This window comes from Lathamus discolor, chromosome 19 (genome assembly GCF_037157495.1).
Source record: "Lathamus discolor isolate bLatDis1 chromosome 19, bLatDis1.hap1, whole genome shotgun sequence".
Taxonomy (NCBI): Eukaryota; Metazoa; Chordata; class Aves; order Psittaciformes; family Psittacidae; genus Lathamus; species Lathamus discolor.
Window position 1 is genome coordinate 457,851 of NC_088902.1, and position 20,466 is coordinate 478,316.

Sequence of the window (20,466 nt, forward strand, 5' to 3'; positions counted from 1 at the left end):
ACATTCCTGATAACCAAGTCACCCATGAGATGCCTGGGCTGGGATGTTGGCAGGAGCTGGGTCACTCCATGGGGAGCGTGCCCATGGCAGGGAGCACCCAGCAGGCACCTTACCCAGGGCCGAGGGTGATGATGCTGCTCCTCGGCAGCAGCCCCGAGCGTGCGGAACCCCCCGGGACCGGTGCTGCAGGAGGGGAAGGGCCGTGGCCGGGTCGCTTGTCCTCTCCTGCCCCAAACCCCGAGCTGGGCTTCACCCCCCGGGTTATGGCCCCGGGTTGTGCTTTAGTGCCCGCGGGAGCTTCCTGGGGGTGGCTCAGGCGGGAGGGCGGAGCCGGGGCTGCAGCTGCTAATTACCGGCACCGCTAATGAACCTCTCCCCACTCCCCGCTCGCTCCTGCCTTCCTCCCTGCCTCCTCCCGGGGCGCGCCCGCCCGGGAGCGCGCAGTGCGGCGCGGCCGCGCTCGGGAGCGCGCAGTGCGGCGCACGGAGCCCGGCTGCGGCGAGTCCCGGCGCTCCCGGAGCAGGTAAGCGGGGAAGGGGGGTACAGGGATGTGGGGCGCTCCCGGGGGATGGTCGGGGCCATCCGGCAGCGGCAGCCCCGCGGCAGGGCTGGGTGTGGGGCGGGCTGGCTCAGCACCATCAGCATCATCATCGCGGGTTTGGGACCCGCTGCCTGCAGGGTCCCCCCTCTTATTTTGCCCTCCCCGGCAGAAGCCGCATGCGAGGGGGAGCCGGGTACCGGGCTCGGGCATGTGACGGGATTTTTACTGTTACGTCATGACATCGTGTCTATGCGCGGCGATAATATCCCGATATGTCAGCTCGGGGAAGGGGGTCGCATCCTGGGTAGAGACCCTGGTGGGACAGGGCACGGCTCGGTCCCCAGAGGAGCAAAGCTCGCCCTGTGGGGCAGCCGCACACTGATGCTTCCCTCTCGTGGTTTTTGGGGTGGATTCGTGTTCATCTGGAACATCTTGGGCTGGGAAAACGCATCCACGGCCTCGTCTGGAGGCCCCTGGGGAAGCACCGGGCTGGGATGCTGCGCTGGAGGGAGCCGGGCCCCGCCGCGGGTGGTGACTGCGTGTTTCCCATCTGCCTGTGCCCGCAGAGCAGCTCACGGCCATCGATCAGGCTTCTGGAGGTGGGGAAAGTGCTGAATCATTTGTACTCTCGGCTGTCCGGGCGGCTCAGCCTTTCCCGACCCCAGGAATGGGCTGCAAGGACCAAGGGATGCTCTGCTGGGGGAGCGTGGCCTGCAAGAGGTACCCGTCGGCTTGAGCGCGCGGTAGCATCTTCCTCCGTGGCCTTATCTGCTTCTTAGAGGACGGGGCGCAGAGAGGATGCAGCGCTTGCGTCGAGGCGAGGCCTCCGGGCATGGGGCTGTGTGGGGGGACGAGGGGTCGGGAAGGTTTCCTCTGGAAAAGGGCTCGGGGCTCGCTGCTGGGGCAGGGCTTGCTTTTGCCTTTTCTGTGCTGCCTTTGAGATTCTTTTTCAAGGTCAGGTCCTTGGAAGTGGTCCTGTGGAGCACTTGTGAAAGTCAAATGGGGGTGTTTCTGAATGCTTTTTGACAGAGGGGCAGAGGAAAGGGGCAGGGGAAGGTGAATATTGCAGGAAAACCGGGATGCTGACAGGCAGAGCGGATGCCTGCCTGGTTTAAGATGGATACTGTGGCGCTGTCAGAGTTTCAGTGTTTCCGGGGTGCTCCCAGCAGATGCTGAGGACAAAAGCAAGAATCCAGTGACTTTTATTGCGATGCTGCCTCCGTTCTTGTTGCCTGTGTTCCTGTGAAATAACCCCCCTTTGGCAGCAGGGCTAAATTGATCGGCAGCATGACTGCTTTGTTTCCCGAAAACTTCTTTGCAGGGCCTACCTTGAGAGATAATGGCTCCAGTTCAGCATCCAATTGTATTTAACGGCTGGGGCTGGGCCCTTGCTGACTTCCCTTTTTTGTGTGGCTGTAACACGAGTACAGCATAAATAATGCATGGAGGGCTGCGGGAGGATGGGCTCGAGGTGTTAAATTTGAGGACAGGTTGAGGCCTGGGGACCGGCGTTGTCTTGCTTATAGGATGGAGCTGGTAGTAACAAAGCTCCATCATCATCCTCAGCGCCTCGCCAGGGGTTACCGCTTTGTGTTACCTTGGCTGTGGCTCGGGGCCTGATTTAAACTTAAGTCAGTCAATCCAATCATCTCTTCTCTCAGCTAATGATTAAATGGGAAATATCCCAAGCTCTCAGAAGGTATTAATTCATAATGAATTATTTGCTTTGCTGTGATCTAATTGTCTTCATCTTCATGGGTCTTGTGTAGAAAATCGATGCTGCTGCTGGCAAAGTGCCACTGCAAAGGCTTTCTGCAGTGCCCAAGCATCAAAGGTGGTCAAATAAAGTGAATAACAGCAAGAAACAAGATCTCTGACTTCATACCAGAGCTCCAGCCTGAGATCCTGTGGGAAGGCTGCTCACATGAGACCCCTGTGTGTAGGTCTTCACCTGGTTGTACCCCTCTTGGAAGGACGGCACTGAGAGTCCATGGGTGAGCTGTGAGGTGCAGCCTGTGCAGGGTGAGCAGGGAAGGTGTTGAGATCAGGTGTGAATAGTAGCACATCGGGGACTAGAAAAGGAGAGCTGCAGATACAGACTCAGCTGCTGGTGATTCCTGCTATCATGAGGAGAGTCAGAGTGGACACGGACAGGAGGTAAAGGGACCTTTGCTGGTGCCTGGTTCAGGTAGATGGGAAATGGTAACTGCATGGCTGTTAAAGTAGTTTAATCCGGGGCTGGAGCAGCTCTGCCCTGGAGCCAGGCTGAGAGAGCTGGGCTGGGGCAGCCTGGTGGAGAGAAGGCTCCTGAAGGGGAGACCTGAGAGCAGCTCCAGTGCCTAAAGGGGCTGCAGGAAACCTGGAGAGGGGCTTGGGACAAGGGCCTGTAGGGACAGGCCAATAGCTGGAACTGGATAAGCTTTAAGATCCCTTCCTAAACTGTTATGCGATAACTCTCCACTGAAAGGACTTTTACTTCCATTGCTGTGTTTCAGGCCTGGTCGGGTGACCCAGTGTCCTTGGGCGAAGGCTCGGGGGGTGAATTACTCATGGGTACCAAGTACTTTGCCAGACTTGCATCCTCTCTCCATTCCCCTCATCTCTTTAACCCCACTGAGCAGTTATGGGGCGGTCCCCACCAAACAGTGTCTTGATAAACACCAATGCTTGTAGAAATGGAGCCCCCCTGGGCAGAGGGAAGGCTTGGACAGGTTGCCCAGAGCTGCAGGGAGTGTTGGCTCCATCTTGTTCTTGGTTTGCTCCAGTAAGGAGCTCACAAGGAAAAGGTTTGCACTGCTTGTTCAGGTGAAATAAAGATGCAGCTGAGTTGGGAAGGTTCAAATCCATCCCAGTTTACACTGAGTGTCTCCATGTCCTGTGTAAAAAAAACCCAGTTTTTACTTGAATGTGAATAAAAGCAAAACCTGGGAGGAGATTTTAAAAACTCCAGGGAAGAAACCACTGATAATTCCTCTCTGAACCTTCCCTGTTCCCTGGGTTTAGTTTGCCCTTCCCAAGATATTCCCTTGTATCTCAAACCCGAGCAGGCAGCCCAGACCCACCATTGCATTCAGGGGTTTAGAGCTGTTGAAAGGCTCTGGCAAATCTTGTCGGGGAGGTCCTGCTTGTCTGCCTGCCCTGGGGTAACTCCTTTCAAGAAGAGTTGTAAGTGTTGTGGGATGACTTCTGCTCTGTCTCTTCCTCCTGCTGAAGCGGCTCAGACCTTGGTTCTTTTACCTTTGCTGTCCAGGATAATTGTTGCGTAATTGTAGGGATCCAGCTCAGAATGAGCTCGGAGCTGTTGCCACGCAAAATAATCCCCTTCCTTTTTCCTTTTTAAATCCAGATCTGCAAGAAAGCGTTCTGTGTTGTCCTGGATTAAAACAGAGGAGGATTTAGACCTCAGCCCTGCTTATAGGGATCACCATCCCTTGTTAATAAGATAGGAGGAGAAGGATTAACAGCTGAACAAGTAGAGATGCTTTTGTGTGGCTAAACAAAACAGAAGATCCCCGGGATGCTGGGCAGGGACAAGTCTTTATTTGCCTTGCTTCTTGAGCTCGCCTCAGTTCAGGATCCCATCCTCTTGCTGCTGTGGCAACCTGGTGCTGTTACTCTCACTGCACAAGGTGAACCTGGAGGTTTGCTTGAGTTCCTGGCAGGCTTTCTGCTGTTTTATGCCTCTTTGGCAATAGAATTTGCTGTCTTCCAGCATGAGGGCTGATGGGTTCTTACAGATCTTCTAAGTCACAGCAAGCAGATACTGTCTCGCTGTCAGCCTGCATTCCTCCTGACATGCCCTGGCACAGATGGGCAGGGCTGGCAGCTCAGTGTAAGCTGGGAGGTGGATGGGGCTCACCTTGAATCTGCAGAAAATGTGGTGAAATCCCCTTTCTGCTGTGAAATGTTCACTTTTCCTGCTCGTCCCATTAACCTCAAGAAGCTCCAAGCTAAAAGATAGTGTGGGGTTTCCCATATTGAGGAGACCACCAACTAAGGCGCTGACCTGTTGCTGTTTTCTGTTTGTATTAAGGAGTAGCTCCTTGAGAAGTGACTTCTGTGTTCTAGGGGTTATTCAGGGAGCTATGATCCTAACCAAGCATCCAGGCCCTCCGTTTAACTTGCTTGGTGTCCTGCATGGCTTGGGTGCAGCAGTAGGATGGACATTTCCCCACTTGAAGACTTTTCTTTCCGTGTAAGACTCAGGAACGTGGTTTAGTGGTGGACTTGGCAGCATCAGGTTTATGGTTAGACTCGATGATCTTAGAGGTCTTTTCCAACCTAAATGATTCTATGGTTCTATGTGTATTTACACTGAAAATGCAAACAAAGCCGCAGCTGCAAGGTCCCTTCCCACTCAAACCAGGCTGGGGTTCCGTGATTCTGTGCTCGAAGGATGATTTACCACCGAGGAGGAGAGAAACCGCTGCGGGTCAGGGAGTTAGGAGGACTCGAGCGTGGGTGGGTGGGAGGACGCAAGCTGCCTCTCTCCAGGGTGCTGAACCCCGCCTGGGGGTGGCGGGGGCACCGCGGGCTCCGCCGCAATCCCTGCCTACGAGCTCCCTCTTGCTCCTTCTGTCCTTGGTAAGGAGAAGGGACAACAGGCATAGGGTGAAACAAGAGGATGCAAGGGAGAGGCACGAATCCCCCCATCCCCAGCGCGGCTCTCAAGCAGTAGTTTAGGTTACCCACAGAGGCTGGGGGGGTCTCCACCCTTGTTTGATGAGCATTTTCAAGACCCATCTGGGTCAAACCCTGAACAACCTGGTCTGATCTTATAGCTCATCCTGCTTCCAGCTGATGGCTGTACTAGGTGACCTGCTGTGGTCCCTTCCAGACAGAAGAGGCTTGTGATCCTGTTACCTTAAGGGTTTTCATCAGCAGGAAGCAAACCAACCTGCTCCCTCTTTGCATCGCTTTGTGAATCCTTTCTGATGTACAAAGATCAACTTCCCATCCTGGGAAGCTGCTTTTCTTGGATGTTCACAGCAGTTTTTATTGTCTATTCACAGGGGGCAGGAGGGAGGGAGAGAAACTGCAGCACTCCCTTCTCACACAGCAAACAGAAGGTGAAGGCCAGCCCTGACTCTTGTCTTGCTTCTGGAAGCTTTACCCAGTCCGCTCAGTTAATGAGGAGCTGCCTGTGCTCTGGTGTGTGAGTGGTGCTGAATGTCATTCTTCCTCAAGCCATTTGGATGATTAGGACTTGGAGCCAGCCTGCATCTTGTTCCACAGGCTCTGAACAGTTCCACAGTAGGGTATGGTACCACCAGCCACCTCATGTTTAATTACACAGCCCTGTTTGTGCTAGCTGGGAGAGTTACGAATATGCCTAACAGCACAGCATGGCTCTGCAGTTGATAAAGACACATCTGTACGCTGAGCTGCACCCTTATTGAGTTAAGGGCCTAGAAAAAGCTCTCTTTCTTGCTGTCACTTAAATGGTGTCAGGATTCGTGAAATCTTGCTTTCAGATTCTTACCAGACCCAGCAACAAAGGCTGCTTGTTGCAAGCTCATTGGTTTCTGTTCCAGTCCCTGTGACGTGTTCACAGATGTGTGCAGGCAAGTGGGAGGGAGGAGAGGGATGGAGAACCGAGGCTTTGTAGCCATGCACGTGTGGCAGCATGCATGGGACCCCTCAGGCCAGCCCTGCTTTCATGATACATCTGGCATGGCCCAGAGCATGCTTTGGCCCTGTCGTTCTGAGCAGTCTATAGCTGAGGTGCAAGCCTTACAGCACCGGTGGGCACTTGAATCTCGGCATATTGTGACTTCTCCCATGGCAAGTTGAAGGGAGTGTAGCTAAGTCAGGTTTGATGCCCTCTGCAGTGAAGCTGTGGGTGTGAGCGCGCATTGAGAGCAACCTCTTGAAAACCGCATCTGATCGACTCAGTAAATTGACCATCCTGTTTCCTTCCTCCACTGCATCTGTAGTAAATCTGGATTCTAACACAGAATGTCTTGAGACTGAACTTTCTATCAAAGCAAAGTGCTCTTTCCCTTATGCCAAAACTGAATTGAAGCTAATTCATACATGTATTACTGGGCTGCACTTCATTGAAGAAAAACGTGTGCAATAGAAGTGTCCTTCAAAACGCTGCGTTGCGTGTCACAGCCTGACACGTTATTGACAGCTCTGCTATCCAGCTGCCAAGGCCCACAGGGGTCTGTTTCCCAGCCATAGCAGCAGCTGGGTCCACAGCCATGTATTTAGGGTTGACCTCACCCGAGTTCTCCTGGCCATGGTGACAGCTGTGAGGCTAATCTGGCTTGAGCCCAGTAGGGCAGGCTTCTCTCTAACACTGGATTTCATAGGCTCTGGTTTCCTTGTCTTCCTCCCCAAGTAGACCGATCTCTCTATAGAGCCTTGGGTTTGGGATGGAGGTGGGACTGGCTCCTGTGAGCACCAGGAGCTGAGCTGCGGATCCTGTGCTTTCTAAGTATCCCTGCAGGGTTTTTACCCAGGAGATGACTGTGTTTGCTCAGCTGTGCTATTTCTTCCTCCCCCCTAACCTGCCTTGCAAGGCAAACAAAGCTGAATTATGCTCATGTTCATAAAACGGCCCTGGTCCATGATGCACATTAATATGTTTATAAGACTTCTTTATCCCAATTAAGAGAGGAGTTAGAGGCTTCTATGAGAATAAATGAATCTCTGATTATAGAGCTTGGATTTCCTGCAGAAACAGGTTAGTTAAATCCAGTGGGGCGACTGGCATTGTCTCTTCTGGGCAGGGAGGGCGCTTTGAACTGCATAAATAGGAACTGAATGCAGTGAGCCTCAGCTCTCTTGCTGGCATCCAGTTGTTCCCAAAACCCTTTTATCCTGGGAATTCACTACCTGCTCTGGATGCTTTCCCAAGAGCAGGTTTATGATGGGAGCTATAGAAATACACACACAATATCATGGTCCTTGTGGAAATCAAACTCACCACAGCACTGGGAGGTAGGGCCTGGGGGAAGGACATGGGATCCTGATTGCAGCAGCCAGTCAAAGCAGGAGAGCCTGAGAATGAGCTTTAAATAAGTGTATTGCCTCCTAGACTGAGCAAACGTATAATTAACAATAAGATAACAGGGTGGCTCTACAAGGCACCTAATTGCATTTTCAAATGTCAGCTTGTCAGCTCTGATTTAGTCTTCATTCAATCTGGGCTTTGCCAGAGCAGTGTCTGGTTTTAAATGGCATTTCCCTCTCCTGGCAGCAAGGAAAGATCTTCTCCTTCCTTATCTCCAGAAGTCTCTGCTAGCCCAGCTCCTGATTTGCTTCACCTTAGATGTGGTTGCACTGCTAGAACCTGTTATTAGTCCACTGGGTAACATAGACAGTTTGATGGGGCAGAAGGAATCACCCCCCAAGCAACAGGAAACTGTCCTGCAGGCTGCAAGGCCTTGCAGTAGTCTGAGAAAGTCTTGCAGGCACTTTCCTCTTGCTGCAGGTGATGAGATACCATCACAGCGTGAGGGCAGGCGTCTGTGCCCTGGGCTGGATCTAGGTGTGATCAGTGGAGACGGCTCATGGGGACCGGCGTTCCACGTGCTTTATGACGTAGGCTTCCGTTGGCTGATGTCAAGGCAGGAGCTGGCTCCCAGCAGCTCCAAGGGGACAACGGAGATTGCTTGATGGGAAGACAATTGTGCCACACTGGCAACTTGCTCAGGCACCTTGAGAGGTGGCTGAGATCCTGTGCTCTGCTCTTAGTGCTCTGTGTGCTTAAAACTGCATCAGTTTAAGTTGAATGATGGTGAAGTGTTTTGAGTTGCTTTGCTGGAGCATTGATGTGTACCAGGATTGACCCAGCCAGGCAGGAACCCTTTGCAAAAGTCCTTCTCCAGCAGGAGTGGATGAGAAGGAAAGGAGAATCCGAAGCTCCCTGTAAGTGTTTGGTCTGCGGGTGCAGGATATCACTGCAGGTGCGTGGGTACCTTGGCAGCCAAGGCTCAGGCTCTGTGAAGGCTGGTGTGTGCGACCACAGGAGTGGGGAAGGAGCCCAGGGATGAGGAGCTGCCTCCCCAGGCCACGGAGCTACTTCCCTGTGCCCCTGGTTCCCGTCCGTGCAGGGAGCAGCCGCACACAGGCTGCTGTCGTGGGAGGGAGCTTAACCGGCACTGACCAGCGTGGCTGTATCATGGGCAGGGATCAGCATCACGCTGCTGCTTGAAGCAGGCAGCAGAGCTGTGGTGTCAGCTCCAGGAGCAGATAGCGAGCAGCAGCGTGTCACTTGCACTCAGTGCAGCCGGGGACGGGGGCCTCCCCGCCTGACCAGCGAGTCACCAGTGCTGTGTTACCCCCCCTCAGGCTGTGATAAGTGGGGAAATGGCACTAATGAACTTCTCAGTGTCTAATCCCTGACGTGCTCAGGCAGGGGTGGTGTGGCTTGACTCAAGGATGGCTTTGGACTGCCTGCAGTGGCAGAGAGCATCCATGGAGCTAACGTTACCTAATTGAGGCTTGGAGGTTGGAAAGTGTTTTGCATTAATGTGTGTAGCTACCCTGGGGGTGGACCAGTCATTTAGATGCCCTGCCTCAGTTTCCCTGTAGGTAGATAAGGAGGACTGCCCATGCTGCAGGGGCTGCTATGTGTGTTCTCCTCAGGTCAGGGAACCTTGAGGCCCTGACTAAGCACCAAATAGTTATTCTGTGGGCTACTGAATGCACTAAATCACTGCTGTCACCTGGCTCAAGTCAACAGATGTCCATCAATTTGCAATAAATCCTGGTTCTCAGTCAGAAGGAGCTCTTGCAAAATAAATCAGTGCAGGCAAACAGCAGGGATGTGGTGTGTGCTCAGCCAGGGAACTTACATGCCAGAAAGCAAAACAAACGCTTATCTACAATGGAAATGCAGTTTCTGCCTGTTGTCTGGTAAAAAGGGGCTTGTTGGGCTGTGCTGGAGATGCTCTTGGTATTGATTCCAAGCAGATGCTGCGATGGGGAAGGCAGATGGATCCAGTCACTGCTGCCCGCAGGGGCAGCTGCACTATGGGGCTCTATGTGGAGTGGGTGCGAGGGTCCAGGTTCAACCTTTCTCCATAAGCTTGTGGTGGGAGAGGGGATGTGCCTTGGGGATAGTGCAGTCCTGGTCTCTGCAAGTGAATCTGACACCTGCCTGAAGTCCTGATTGCTCAGTGTAAGCCCGTAAGGAATCAATGGGATTTCAAGTGTCCGGAAAAGAGAACACGGCTCATGTTCCTTGAGAGCCTTTATTCATCCTCCTTATTCCCTGTATCCCAGACCTGCAGCCTGTGCTGTCTCCATCTTCAAGCAATAGAGGTGTTAGACTGAGTTAATCCCCAGCGACCTCATTCATCTCCAAGCAGGGCTGAATTGTTGCTGGCAACCAGCCCTGTTTCTGACCTCCTGCCACTGTTTTCTGTGCCACGACTGAGGCCACCCCGTCTGCCAGGCTCTGCATCTCCTCCTCTGGGCTGCTGGAAGGTGCTGGCTCTCCCCTTGGCAGCCAGCATCAGCTCTGACGGGACACTGCTGCCTGCAGTGCTGGCAGTGCCCTGCTGCTGCCTGGAGCCCTCAGGAGAGCAGAGCTCCAGGATGATGGTGCTGATGGGCGCTGCGCATCCCTTTGTCCTCCTGGGTTACTCTGTGTTGTGAAGGTCAGAAGGAGGGCTGTCAGCAAGGGCTTGCTGTCTCACTCGATGGGCTCAGGGTAATGTCACTGGGAGGTGCCACATGGGTTCTGCATCTCCAGCAGCCACGGCCCCATAGAGAGGTGCAGGCAGAGCCCAACCTCCTCCAATCCTGCACAGGGGAAATGAAGATGCTGGGCACAGTGGCAAGACCAGGCCTCGCAGTCACCTGGCAAGATTCAGTGGCTCTGGGCACTGTTTTAGGTGTACCCCTGCCCCATGTTTGGTCTCTTTGGTACGGCAATGGCTCAGTTGATCTGCAATAGGCAGTCTTTGCAGATTAGAAGTAATTCCGTTTTTAAACTGGGATCTTGTATCTCGTCAGTGTTTATTTCTTAAGAGGCTGAATCATGTTTTAATTTCACCAGACAGGGAAAGCAATTGCTTGAACACAGGGGAAACCAGAGAGAAGTAACTGGTCAATTACTAGCAATGTGGCTCATGGCTTCAAATCCCAAGGTCTGGTCCTGCTCGCACAGTCCCATTGCATCTGATCCCTTTATCCTTCTCCCTTCCAGCCCCACTCTAATTTTCCAGTGGTTTGAAATCTGTTCGGCTCGCCCCGGGTCACTAATCCGGATCAGCAAGGCTGGCTCTGTCCTTATCCCGGCAGCTGCTCTGGCTTAATGAGAAATAGAGACAGCAGAGCCGAACTGAAATCAGTTTGTGGTGGTTGTGATGCCCTTTCTTGGGGGAAACTGAGGAGCGCCGTGCTTCTGATGAGGTCAACTGTCACCATAACCTTGTGATGGGCTGTTTGAGGCTTGAAGATGTTAGAATGGTAACGGCTGCTAGAGGAAGTTCTGCAGCACTGGGGGGTGAGTTGTGTGCTCTTGGGGGACAGCAGAACGCACACCTTGGCATGCACCATCCAGAGGGCATTGGCACCAAACCCTCTGGAGCCAGGAAACAAGGGGGACGTTGCTGTGTTTGCTCTGAGATATCAGGTTCTGGGTCCATCTGATCCTTGGAGGGCACCTTGGGGAGCAAGAGACTTGAAGAGCTTGCTCAAAAAGGTGTCATTTGAACCACCCATGGGGCTTAGTCCTCTGGCACCGAAGCTCCCCCGTCCCTGGAGGGCAACCAAGACAAAAAGACTTCTCCACTCTACAGCATTTAATCAGGGAAATGGAGATAGCATTTTAATAGGGCGGTCATGAAGTTGTGGGTCAGACTGGTCGATCCTTTATTTGAAGCTACAAAGGGGATCTTTGTGTTTTAACTTGGGTTTATCACTTCTGCTCTTGCCTGATTTGTTGTAATCTTTTGCCGTCCTTCACTGGAAGCTCCCTCTTTTATTCTCGGCAAAAGTCTATCCCTAAGTTTATGTAGGATCCCCCAGGGAAATCAGGCCACCTCTCTTTCATTTAGTGGCTTCAAACAATTAACCTAACAGAGATTCCTCCCTCCCTCCCCTCCTTCCCCATCTGTTTCCTAATTACCACTGGATCTGGGATACACGCGCAGGCTGTGCCCATCTCTTAAATCACCTCTCTGCAATGCTTTGGGGTTTCCTCTTTAAAAGCTGTGTCCTGCTGCTGGGAAAGTAAAGCCTAGGAGGTACCACAGGGGTGAGTGAGTCCTGAAAGTCTGAGGTTCAGACCTGGGGATGCTTTCATGTCTCAGCTAGAATAGCAGAGTCACCTCGGTCCTTCTGGATCAGAAAGTCATTTGGGTGACTTGCATCCCAGAGGTCTCAGCACTGCTCATCCATAAGAAGTCTTTTGGACCAGGGAAGCATTTCTGGGAGGAGAACAATGTCCTGTTTCTTTGTTTCTCTGTTTAAGAAGGACCCCCCCCTGCCAGTGTCCCTCTGTCCTTGAACAGGCTGTGGGTCCTGCCTGCCCCATCCTGCTTCCTCCAGAGAGCTCTGGGGGTGCCAGCAAGCTCTCCCTTCCTCTAAGCACAGGCCCTGGGTGATGATGTAGGGGCTGGGGCATCTGTGCTGGGGTTACTGGGAGGAGAAGTGCTCTGCAGTGGGGCTCAGGGTCTGTGTGGGAGCTGGTGCCTGCGTAGTGCAGGGTTTGCTGCAGCCTTTGGCTCTCACTGCAGAGCTGCAAAGGACCGCACGCTCCAGGTCCGGGGCTCTGCTGGCAGTGTCCAAGGCCAGGCTGGATGGGGCTTGGAGCAAGCTGCTCCAGTGGAAGGGGTCCCTGCCCGTGGCAGGGGTTGAAGCTGGGTGAGCTTTAAGGTCCCTTCCAACACAAAGTGCTCTGTGAGCTTCACTCCCTTTCCCCCTGCTCCCTGCCCTTGCCCTCACCCTCTCCTTCACGTCCCTTCCCCCCTGCCCTGTGCTCTGAGCCGTTGTGTCTGCACCAGGGGGGACACAAGGGGGAAAACCCGTTCCCAACTGAGTGCTCAGCCCACGCTGCCGGCGGGTGGGAAGGAGCTGAGATGCGTCTGCGTGTCCCCACGCTGGGAATCACCCCAGTTCCCTCTGCACCCCGGAGCCGCCCTCCCTGGCACCCAGAGCCTGGCTGGCAGAAAAGCCCTGAGCTGCTGGAGACAGTTAATTGTACGCAGGGCAGGATGGTTCAGGCTCTGCTGGAGCCTGCTGGGAGGTGATTATCCTCTGCCCCGCTCGGGATGCCTTTGGTGTGCTGCGATGCTCCAGGAGTTAAACCCGCAGCTGATGCTGCTGGGCACTGCACAAGGTTCTGGGAAGGTCCCAGCAGCGGTGCCGGCGATGCAGTAAGTGATTCAGCACAACGCGGGGAGTGAAGTGGGGCTGGGGAGGAGGCAGCTGCTTTGCTCTGTTTGCTTGTGCTTGTGTGTTGGGGGTACAGGATGGATGCGGGGTGTTTTGGGGGGCTGGTGTGAGCCCATGCGCCTCCCAGCAAGCAGCAGCTTGAGGCAGGGCACCCTGCAGCCAGGTTTCAAGGGTGGTTTGGGAGCAGGCAGGGTTTCCGAGATGCTGGGAGCTGCTTGGCTCTGCAGTGTGCTTTGTGCTGTCTGCACTGGGACCAGGGTCTGGGAGCTCAAAGGGAGTTTTGCCTTTCTGCTAGCAGAAGGGCAGGGAAGCCCATGCGATCCAAATGTGTTCTCTCAAACGTGGGCCAGAATCCTCCTTGGCTTGGATTGGAGGGGTTCACACCTCTTGGGCTTCCTCCTGTACCTTGCACTAAGTAATGTCCTCAGCAGAGTCTGTGTTTGGGGTAGACCAAAGTCTGTGTCTGGGGCAGATCAGGACTGCGGCTACAGGACAAAGGGGAAGTATCTTCAACTAAATCACGCTCTTGCACTTAAATTTGGTACCGGCAGAGCTGGGAATCACCCAAATGAGGGTGGTAGATGAGGCTCCCTCATCCTTCTGCACCTTTATTGCCTTCGTTTCCATAGCTGCTGTTTGAGAGGGGAGAAACTGTGCTGGAATACTGGTGCAATGCTTAGGAATCCCTGGCTGGGAAGTGCCCATCCGTGGCCCGGCTCCGGTGTCGCTGAGGTCTCTGCTTTGCCGCATGATGCACGGGGCTGTCTCGCCACGGCGAACGCTGCTGCCAGCGGGGCTGGAACAAAAGGAAGCTGCATCTGGGAACAAAACCGTGTTGTACCGGCAGTGCTGGCGCCCAGGACACAGGGACAGGCCCTGGCTGGCACTTGAACCCACTCCCTGCTGGCTCGGGGACCGGTGGGGGACAGAGTGGGCAGTGTCCTGGGCCACAGCTCCTGCATTATTCATGAAGGAAAATCCAGCAAGAGCAGGGAGAAGAAAGTTGGAGTTATTAATAACAGCCATTGTGCCTTCCTCCTTCACCGGCCCGTGGGGGTGGGTGGGCTGGAGATAACGCAGCCTTGTAGCAGTGGGGCAGGGGTGGGATGGGGAAGGGTCTTGGGCAGCAGCTCAATGATTTCTGGGCTCACCCCAGGGGATGCTGACGGAGCCGAGGGGGCTCAGAGCACCCCCCTGGCGCATGGAGACACCTTGTGCTTGGGATAGAGGAGATGGAGAACCTTAACCCGGGCTCTGGAGAGGGGAAACTGTCTTAAATGGGAAAGCCGAAGGTAGGCGACTGCCTTTGGAGTAACTTGTGAGGAGGTGGTGGTGGAGGTGACTTTGGATGTCGAGACATTTGCGGTAGGATGGGTGGGAATCAGCTGCTGTGTCCTGCTTGGGGGCTGTCTGCGTGTCCCAAGGGCATGGCACGAGTCGCCTTGGGATGAGACCTGCCGGTGGCTCTGCCCCGAGTCCTGTGGGTCTGTCTGCTGAGGAACCCCCTTTGCTCTCCGGTTGCCCCGTTTTGCCATGGTAGGATGCTGCCCAGGGCCAGTTAACTGGGGTTTGATCTCCATTATCACTGTGTCTTCTGACTTTCCTGCTTTCCATTCCTTCCTGAGTCAGGCCGGGATGACGTGTGCACCTAACCCCTTAATTCCTGCTTGTCATTGAGATCGGAGCTGAATAATGCTGCCTGTGCTGGGATGGAAGCAGCCCCTTTCTCTGCAGGAGGTTGGTGATGGTGTAAATACCAACTTCACCAGAAGCATATGAACCTTTTGATTTAATTAGAATGTCTCTCTTTTAATCCAGAGAGCTTTAGGGCAAGATGTAAAAGTGCTGTCCTGGCTTCTTGGTTACTAATAAGCTTTTTTCCTGCAAAAGGAGTTGCAGTAATCTGGGTGTAAGCTGATCGTAGCCTCCTGCTCCCTCGTGCTGTGCTGTGGGTTTGTTCGGATCCAAGCTGCTTGTTCCAGAACACCTATAGATACCCCCCCGTGGGCAGGCAGGGAGCAGGGGGAGCAGAGCAGTTACCATGGTGGGCTCTGCCTGCACCCCTGCACTGCAGGCAGCCCCAAGGCAGTGGTGGCAGGAGGCACTTGCACCCTGCAGCCTCCGGGCACAAGGAGATGGAGATGATGGAGGTGAGCTCCTTGGGGAGGTGATTAGTGTCATCTTCCACAAACTGTGCTGGGCGTTTTCATTGCTGTTTAATGGCAGGCTTTGTCTGTTGTGCTGAGATGCTTTGGCTCTTGAGGACCTAGAAAGCTCCATGCACAGAGTGCAGCCTGCCTGCATCTATGAGCTGGTGACCAGGAAATCCGCCTCCCTGCTCTTCCCCTCTGCCCAGGTGGGTTTGTGAGCTGTGTGGTGCAAGGAGGATGCTGCATCTCGTTGCTGGAGGATCCCAGCAATGGCTGGCCCATCCCAGCACACGGATTCCGCCCTTAGACCTCCCTGTGCTGTGGGGATGGGCGCTGCTCTCTGAGCTGCTCCAGGTTCTGACACAGGCAGAATGGTTGGATGGTTTGGGTGTAATTACAGCCAGGTTGCTCTGGAGATGCTGTGTTGGGTTCTATACATGAGTCCTACCTGTCTGTTGCTGTAATTTGAGCTGATTAAAATGAAAACCTCTTGAAAGATTGAATGGGAAAACCTATCCTGAAAGTGCTGATAGCAGCAACCGGCTTTCAGTGTGGCTGGTTTGCTTTCAGAGTATGCTCCATCAGACATCTGTTCACGGGATCCCAGCCTGGTTTGGGTTGGAAGGGACCCCAAAGCTCCTCCAGCTCCAACCCCTGCCATGGGCAGGGGCACCTTCCCCTGGAGCAGCTTGCTCCAAGCGCCTGTGTCCAACCTGGCCTTGAGCACTGCCAGGGATGGGGCAGCCACAGCTTCTCTGGGCACCCTGTGCCAGCGCCTCAGCACCCTCACAGGGAAGAGCTTCTGCCTAAGAGCTCAGCTCAGCCTCCCCTCAGGCAGGTTAAAGCCATTCCCCTTGGCCTGCCTTTATATGCCTCGTGGACCCGGAGCTGCCTCCAGATCCATGAACGCAGCTCAAGTCTCAGCTCTCTCCTGCTCGTGCAGGATCTAAATTCGGAAAGCAGAAACCGAAGTCTCTGCATGGGCTCGGTTTTGGTGCCTTTTGTCTTCCTCCTCCCTGGCATCTTTCTTTCCATACCCATAACCGTGCCGTGCAGCCCCAGCGTTGGGAGCCAGGTCAAAATGACAGCCCCTGGGCTCCACGCTGGGCTGGGCTGGTGGAGATGCCACAAGAGTCGTTTGTCACCGTCCAGCAGACAGCGTGCTGCGAAGCAGTGGAAAGCTGGAATGCGCGGCCAGCCCACCTGCATCCCACGTCCCAGCAGTGACCTGGCTGGCATTAGCATCCCCAGACGGAGCAGGGCCGGCCGTGTCCCAGGGTGATGTGCTGAGCTGGTAGCACTGCTTGGAGGGTGGCAAATACGTCCCCATGCGTGTGTCTCTGTAGGGAGAATTGGCACAAAACTCCACAGAAAATGATGAGCATGACATAGCTGAAGTGAAGCTGTTGGATGGGTGATGGACTCCCTGAGGTGCAGCAAGGACTCTGGGCGGTGCTGACTTTCTTTCCTGCTATGGCTCCAGCAAAGCCCCTGTGCCTGCTCCAGAGGGATGGGGAGAAGCTGCCCCTGAGCCACCGGAGCAGCCGGCTGCAGTTCTCAGTGTGAAATGCTTCTTGGTGGTCTCGAATGGTGAGGAGGCTTCTCAACCATCATGTAATTGTGGGAGGAAGGGGGTGGCTTGGGGCTCCCCCCTCTACCCATAGCATTGCTGCGTACTCGCGGGGGTCCGCAGCCTCAAGTCACATTCTGGTGTGAAATCAGGTTTGACACTTGCAATAAATGAGTAATAATAATAAAATAAGTGAAAATAATACTTAAAAAAGTAAAAATAACAAAAAGATTTGTCCTGGGTTCAGCAATGGCAGTTATTCTTCTCCTCTTTGGTGGCTGATGCAATGCTGTGGTTTTGATTTTTGGCCTGGGAACAGTGCTGATAACGCCGATGTTTTCAGTTGCTGCTCACATGTTTGGTCTGGCCAAGGACTTTGTGAGCCTCCTGCTCTGCCAGGGAGGAGGGGAGGCTGGGAGGAAGCAGGGACAGGACACCTGACCCAAACTGACCAAAGAGGTATCCATACCACAGCACGGCATGGCCAGGATGTAATGGGACGTTACCGGGAAGGGCTGGGACTGCAGGGTTGGAGGAGGTATCGGTCAGTGCTTGGCTGGGGGGAGTGGGGCGAGTTATCAGTTGGCTGGTGCTGAGGCGTTGTATTCTTTCCTCTTGCTATTCCCTTTATCATTATTATTGGTGGTAGCAGCAGTGGTTTGTGTTATACCTTAGTTACCAAACTGTTCTTATCTCAGCCTGTGGGAGTTGCATTCTTTTCGATTCTCCTTCCCATCCCTCCAGGAGCAGGGGGAGGGCAAGGGGGGGAGTGAGTGACCGAGCTGTGTGGTTGGGTTTAAACCACGACAAAATTCCAAATGGGGACAGAAATCTGATGGGAGCAGCTCATGGGCGCTTGGGCTGCAGCAGGAGCTGAAGAGGAGCAGGTCTGAAGCAGTGATGGGGGGACCGGTCTCTGTTGACTGCTCAGAGACTCCCTTCTGGGGGTTTGTCCCCTAATTAAGAACACCCCCAACAAAAGGCACCGAGGGGCCGGTGCTGCAGAGCTGCCATCGCTGGAGTGGGCTCTTTCCCTCTTCTAATAGCAAACAAACAGCCTTTTGCCAAGGGGAACAGGGAGGAAGGTCCTTGCTGCCCGTCCCCAGGCAGGGCTGGGGGGGAAGCGCGCTTCAGAGCTCTCCTTGGGGCTCTCACTCATTCCTCATGAATAATTTTTAGCTCGGGAGCAGCTTCTCCCCCTTCTCTGCTCATGTGGATGCTCCGGCACATGGCTGCGGGTTGCCATGGCCACAGGCTCCCGTGGGATGCGAGCGGCTGCAGGAAGTGCTGGGGGATTGTGACCCCCAGAAAGGGATCCAGCATCCCACAAGGGTGTCTGCTGCTCCAAACTGCCCCGCTCGGGTCTCAGTGTGGGACTTGGTGATGCTCCAAATCCTAAATGGCTTCGTGGTGTGCTCCCAGGCAGGGGACGATCCCGCCGGCTTCATTCCTGCTGTGTGGAAATCCTCAGTTTTCCACAACTAAGCACACCGCTTCATAGAATACAGAATTCCGGGTTGGAAGGGACCTCAAGGATCATCTGGTCCAGCCTTTCTAGGCAAAGCACACAAAGGGTTACAGATGCCTGCAGGTTTTGACCAGCTTCCTAGGCTGGGAGCAGGGCTGGGAGGCAGATATTATGGGAATTGTATGCATGCCTGAGCAGGAGGGAGGCTCGGCTGCTTGGCATCCGCTTGTCACATGGGGCTGTTTGGATGCCAGGGGAAGGATCCTGAGGTTGCCACCCAGAATAGATGCTTGTTCTGGAGGTAACTGCACCCTTTGCCCCAGTGATTCTCAAATAACAGAGCTCCAAACTCACCCTGCTCTGGAAATTCCTGGAAAATGCCTGACGCTTTCCTTTATGCATTGGAAGGAATGCTTTGGAAGAGCCAGCTAGGAAAATAAGCAGCTGTTTGTGAGGCTAAGATCATAAAGAGCAGAGGTTTATGGGCAGTAAAAAGGGTTTCTAGCTTTATCAAGCTGCTTCAGCGGCCTTGGTCCTGATGGAGAGAGAGCAGGCTGAGGTCCTCAGGGAATAGGGTTTGGGCATCTTCCCATGTCCGAAATGGTGCAGACCTGGTACCTCTGTCCACATTTGTAGTAGCGATGTTTCAGTGATGGGTTTGCAAGCGCGTTCCCTCCTCAGAGGGTGATAAATACTGCACCACCTCCTGCAGCCAGTCAGTGATGCTCTTCCTCTGACAAGAGCACCTGGAAAATGCTGTTATTGCCTTTATGTATATCTGTCTGTCTGTCTATCTATCTACACACATATATATATTCAGGCAAGAAAAACCAAGTGGTGCTGCTCGGGACCAAGCCGAAACTCACCATGTGAAGCCCTTTGGTGCCTTCTGATGGGGATGGTATTGCTTTACCATTGTGCTTGTCTGCAAGCGAGCATGAAAATCCCATCCTTAAATTAGAGCGTAACACTTGAGCCTGGAGCCTGGTTGAAATGGGTATAAAGATGCAGCTGGGGAGATACAGGATGAGCCCAGAAGTGGTGAGGCTTGTGGCCAGCTCTCCCTTTGTTCATGCGGGGTTTGAAATAAAGCTGCTCGTGTGATGAACGCGTTGCCTTGAAGCGCAGCTTGTTAGGAGTGGAACTGGCTGGGAGGCAAAACTGAACTCTCATCCCTCGTTGTAGCTTCAAGACAATTGAAGCTGGCTCTTGCCCTCTGTTCTTTGAGGGGGTGTTATAAATGAGCTGTGAAGATATCTCTGGGGAGAGATGACTTTATCTTTTGAGCATATGCTTGCCTTATCAATGCTTCTAACCGAGTATTGAAGCGGAGAAACATCGAAGTGGGTCAGGCTCGAGTGCCGTCAGCTCTCACTGGGGTTTTAGAGTGCAGCTCTGTGGTAGCCTGGAAGAAGCCAGGCTTAACTTCCAAGCCCAGCAGCCACAAGCAGTGGTGCCAGTGCCTACGTTAAGGTACTGGCTTAAGGACCCGGGTTTGACCAGCCCCAAGGCTGGTGCAGGTGCTGTCAGTACTACACCAAACAGGGGAGCACTGGCAATGAGTGTATTGCGAGGTTTGTGTCCTTGTTCAGTGATCCAGCTCCACGTGGTTCTCTCTGTGCATTTTGCCGAAGAAACTCGAATTTACTCTGCCTTTCAAGTCTGAGTTTGTGTGCAGTGTTCCTTTGGATTCTGTTCCACTCTTAAAGCCACCACTCGTGGTTTCTCCAGTGTAGGAATAACGTTGCTTAGGAAATGTCAGCGCTTTGTGCTAGAGGGAAAGGGGAAGAAACTTCCAAACCCCACGTGAAACACGTTTACTATTTTCCATATTGCTTCAGCCAGCGTGGGACGTGCTCTGCATTTCCTCATCATCTCCTGTCCCGAGGGAAGGAACTCGGGAACAGGGGTTTGAAAAGCCCAGGGATGGGTCGTGTCCTGAGCCCAGTGCCTGGCTGAGCGCTGGTTCCCCCGAGCTCTATTCAGGCAGCAGTGCAGGCAGGGCAGGCAGCCTGCCTGGTTGGAGCCTGGCCGGGGTGGGAAGCATTGGGATGCTTTGGCTGAGCAGTGCTGAGCACCAGCAACCCCTGTAACTCCTGCCAGAGGTGATCCCAGGTCTTATCCAGTGGGATCATTTCTCCCTGAGTACTGTGAAGGTGAAGATCCTTCAAGTATTTTCCTAGGAAACCAAAGCCAGGTTTCAGCTCAGTCTCAGTGAGAGATTCGTGTTGGCAAGGGTTCGCAGGACACGGGTTTCTGATGTTCCTGGGGTGGTGGGAATGTTTTGCAGCCCAGAGAGGGCAGGTAAAGGTCTTTACCTCACGTATGCCCAGCTCAAACTGGGTCAATACAGCGTCTAGTCTCGGGAATGATGCTGCAC

The 20,466-nt window shown here is 53.9% G+C and overlaps 1 protein-coding gene across 17 annotated transcripts in view; it reads left to right on the plus strand.

The window, feature by feature from the left end:
• Window positions 1-383: 383 nt before the first annotated feature.
• Window positions 384-20,466, plus strand: part of NFASC (neurofascin) — an 80,805-nt gene continuing 60,722 nt past the window's right edge. For 3 of the 17 annotated variants that reach the window (XR_010616681.1, XM_065698494.1, XM_065698504.1), the window contains exon 1: window positions 394-523. The gene's annotated coding sequence lies outside the window, so the exon portion shown is untranslated. Of the gene's footprint in view, window positions 524-1,162; window positions 1,262-20,466 lie in introns of those variants that run through there. The other 14 variants (XM_065698503.1, XM_065698501.1, XM_065698499.1 and 11 more) reach the window with 10 other exon arrangements.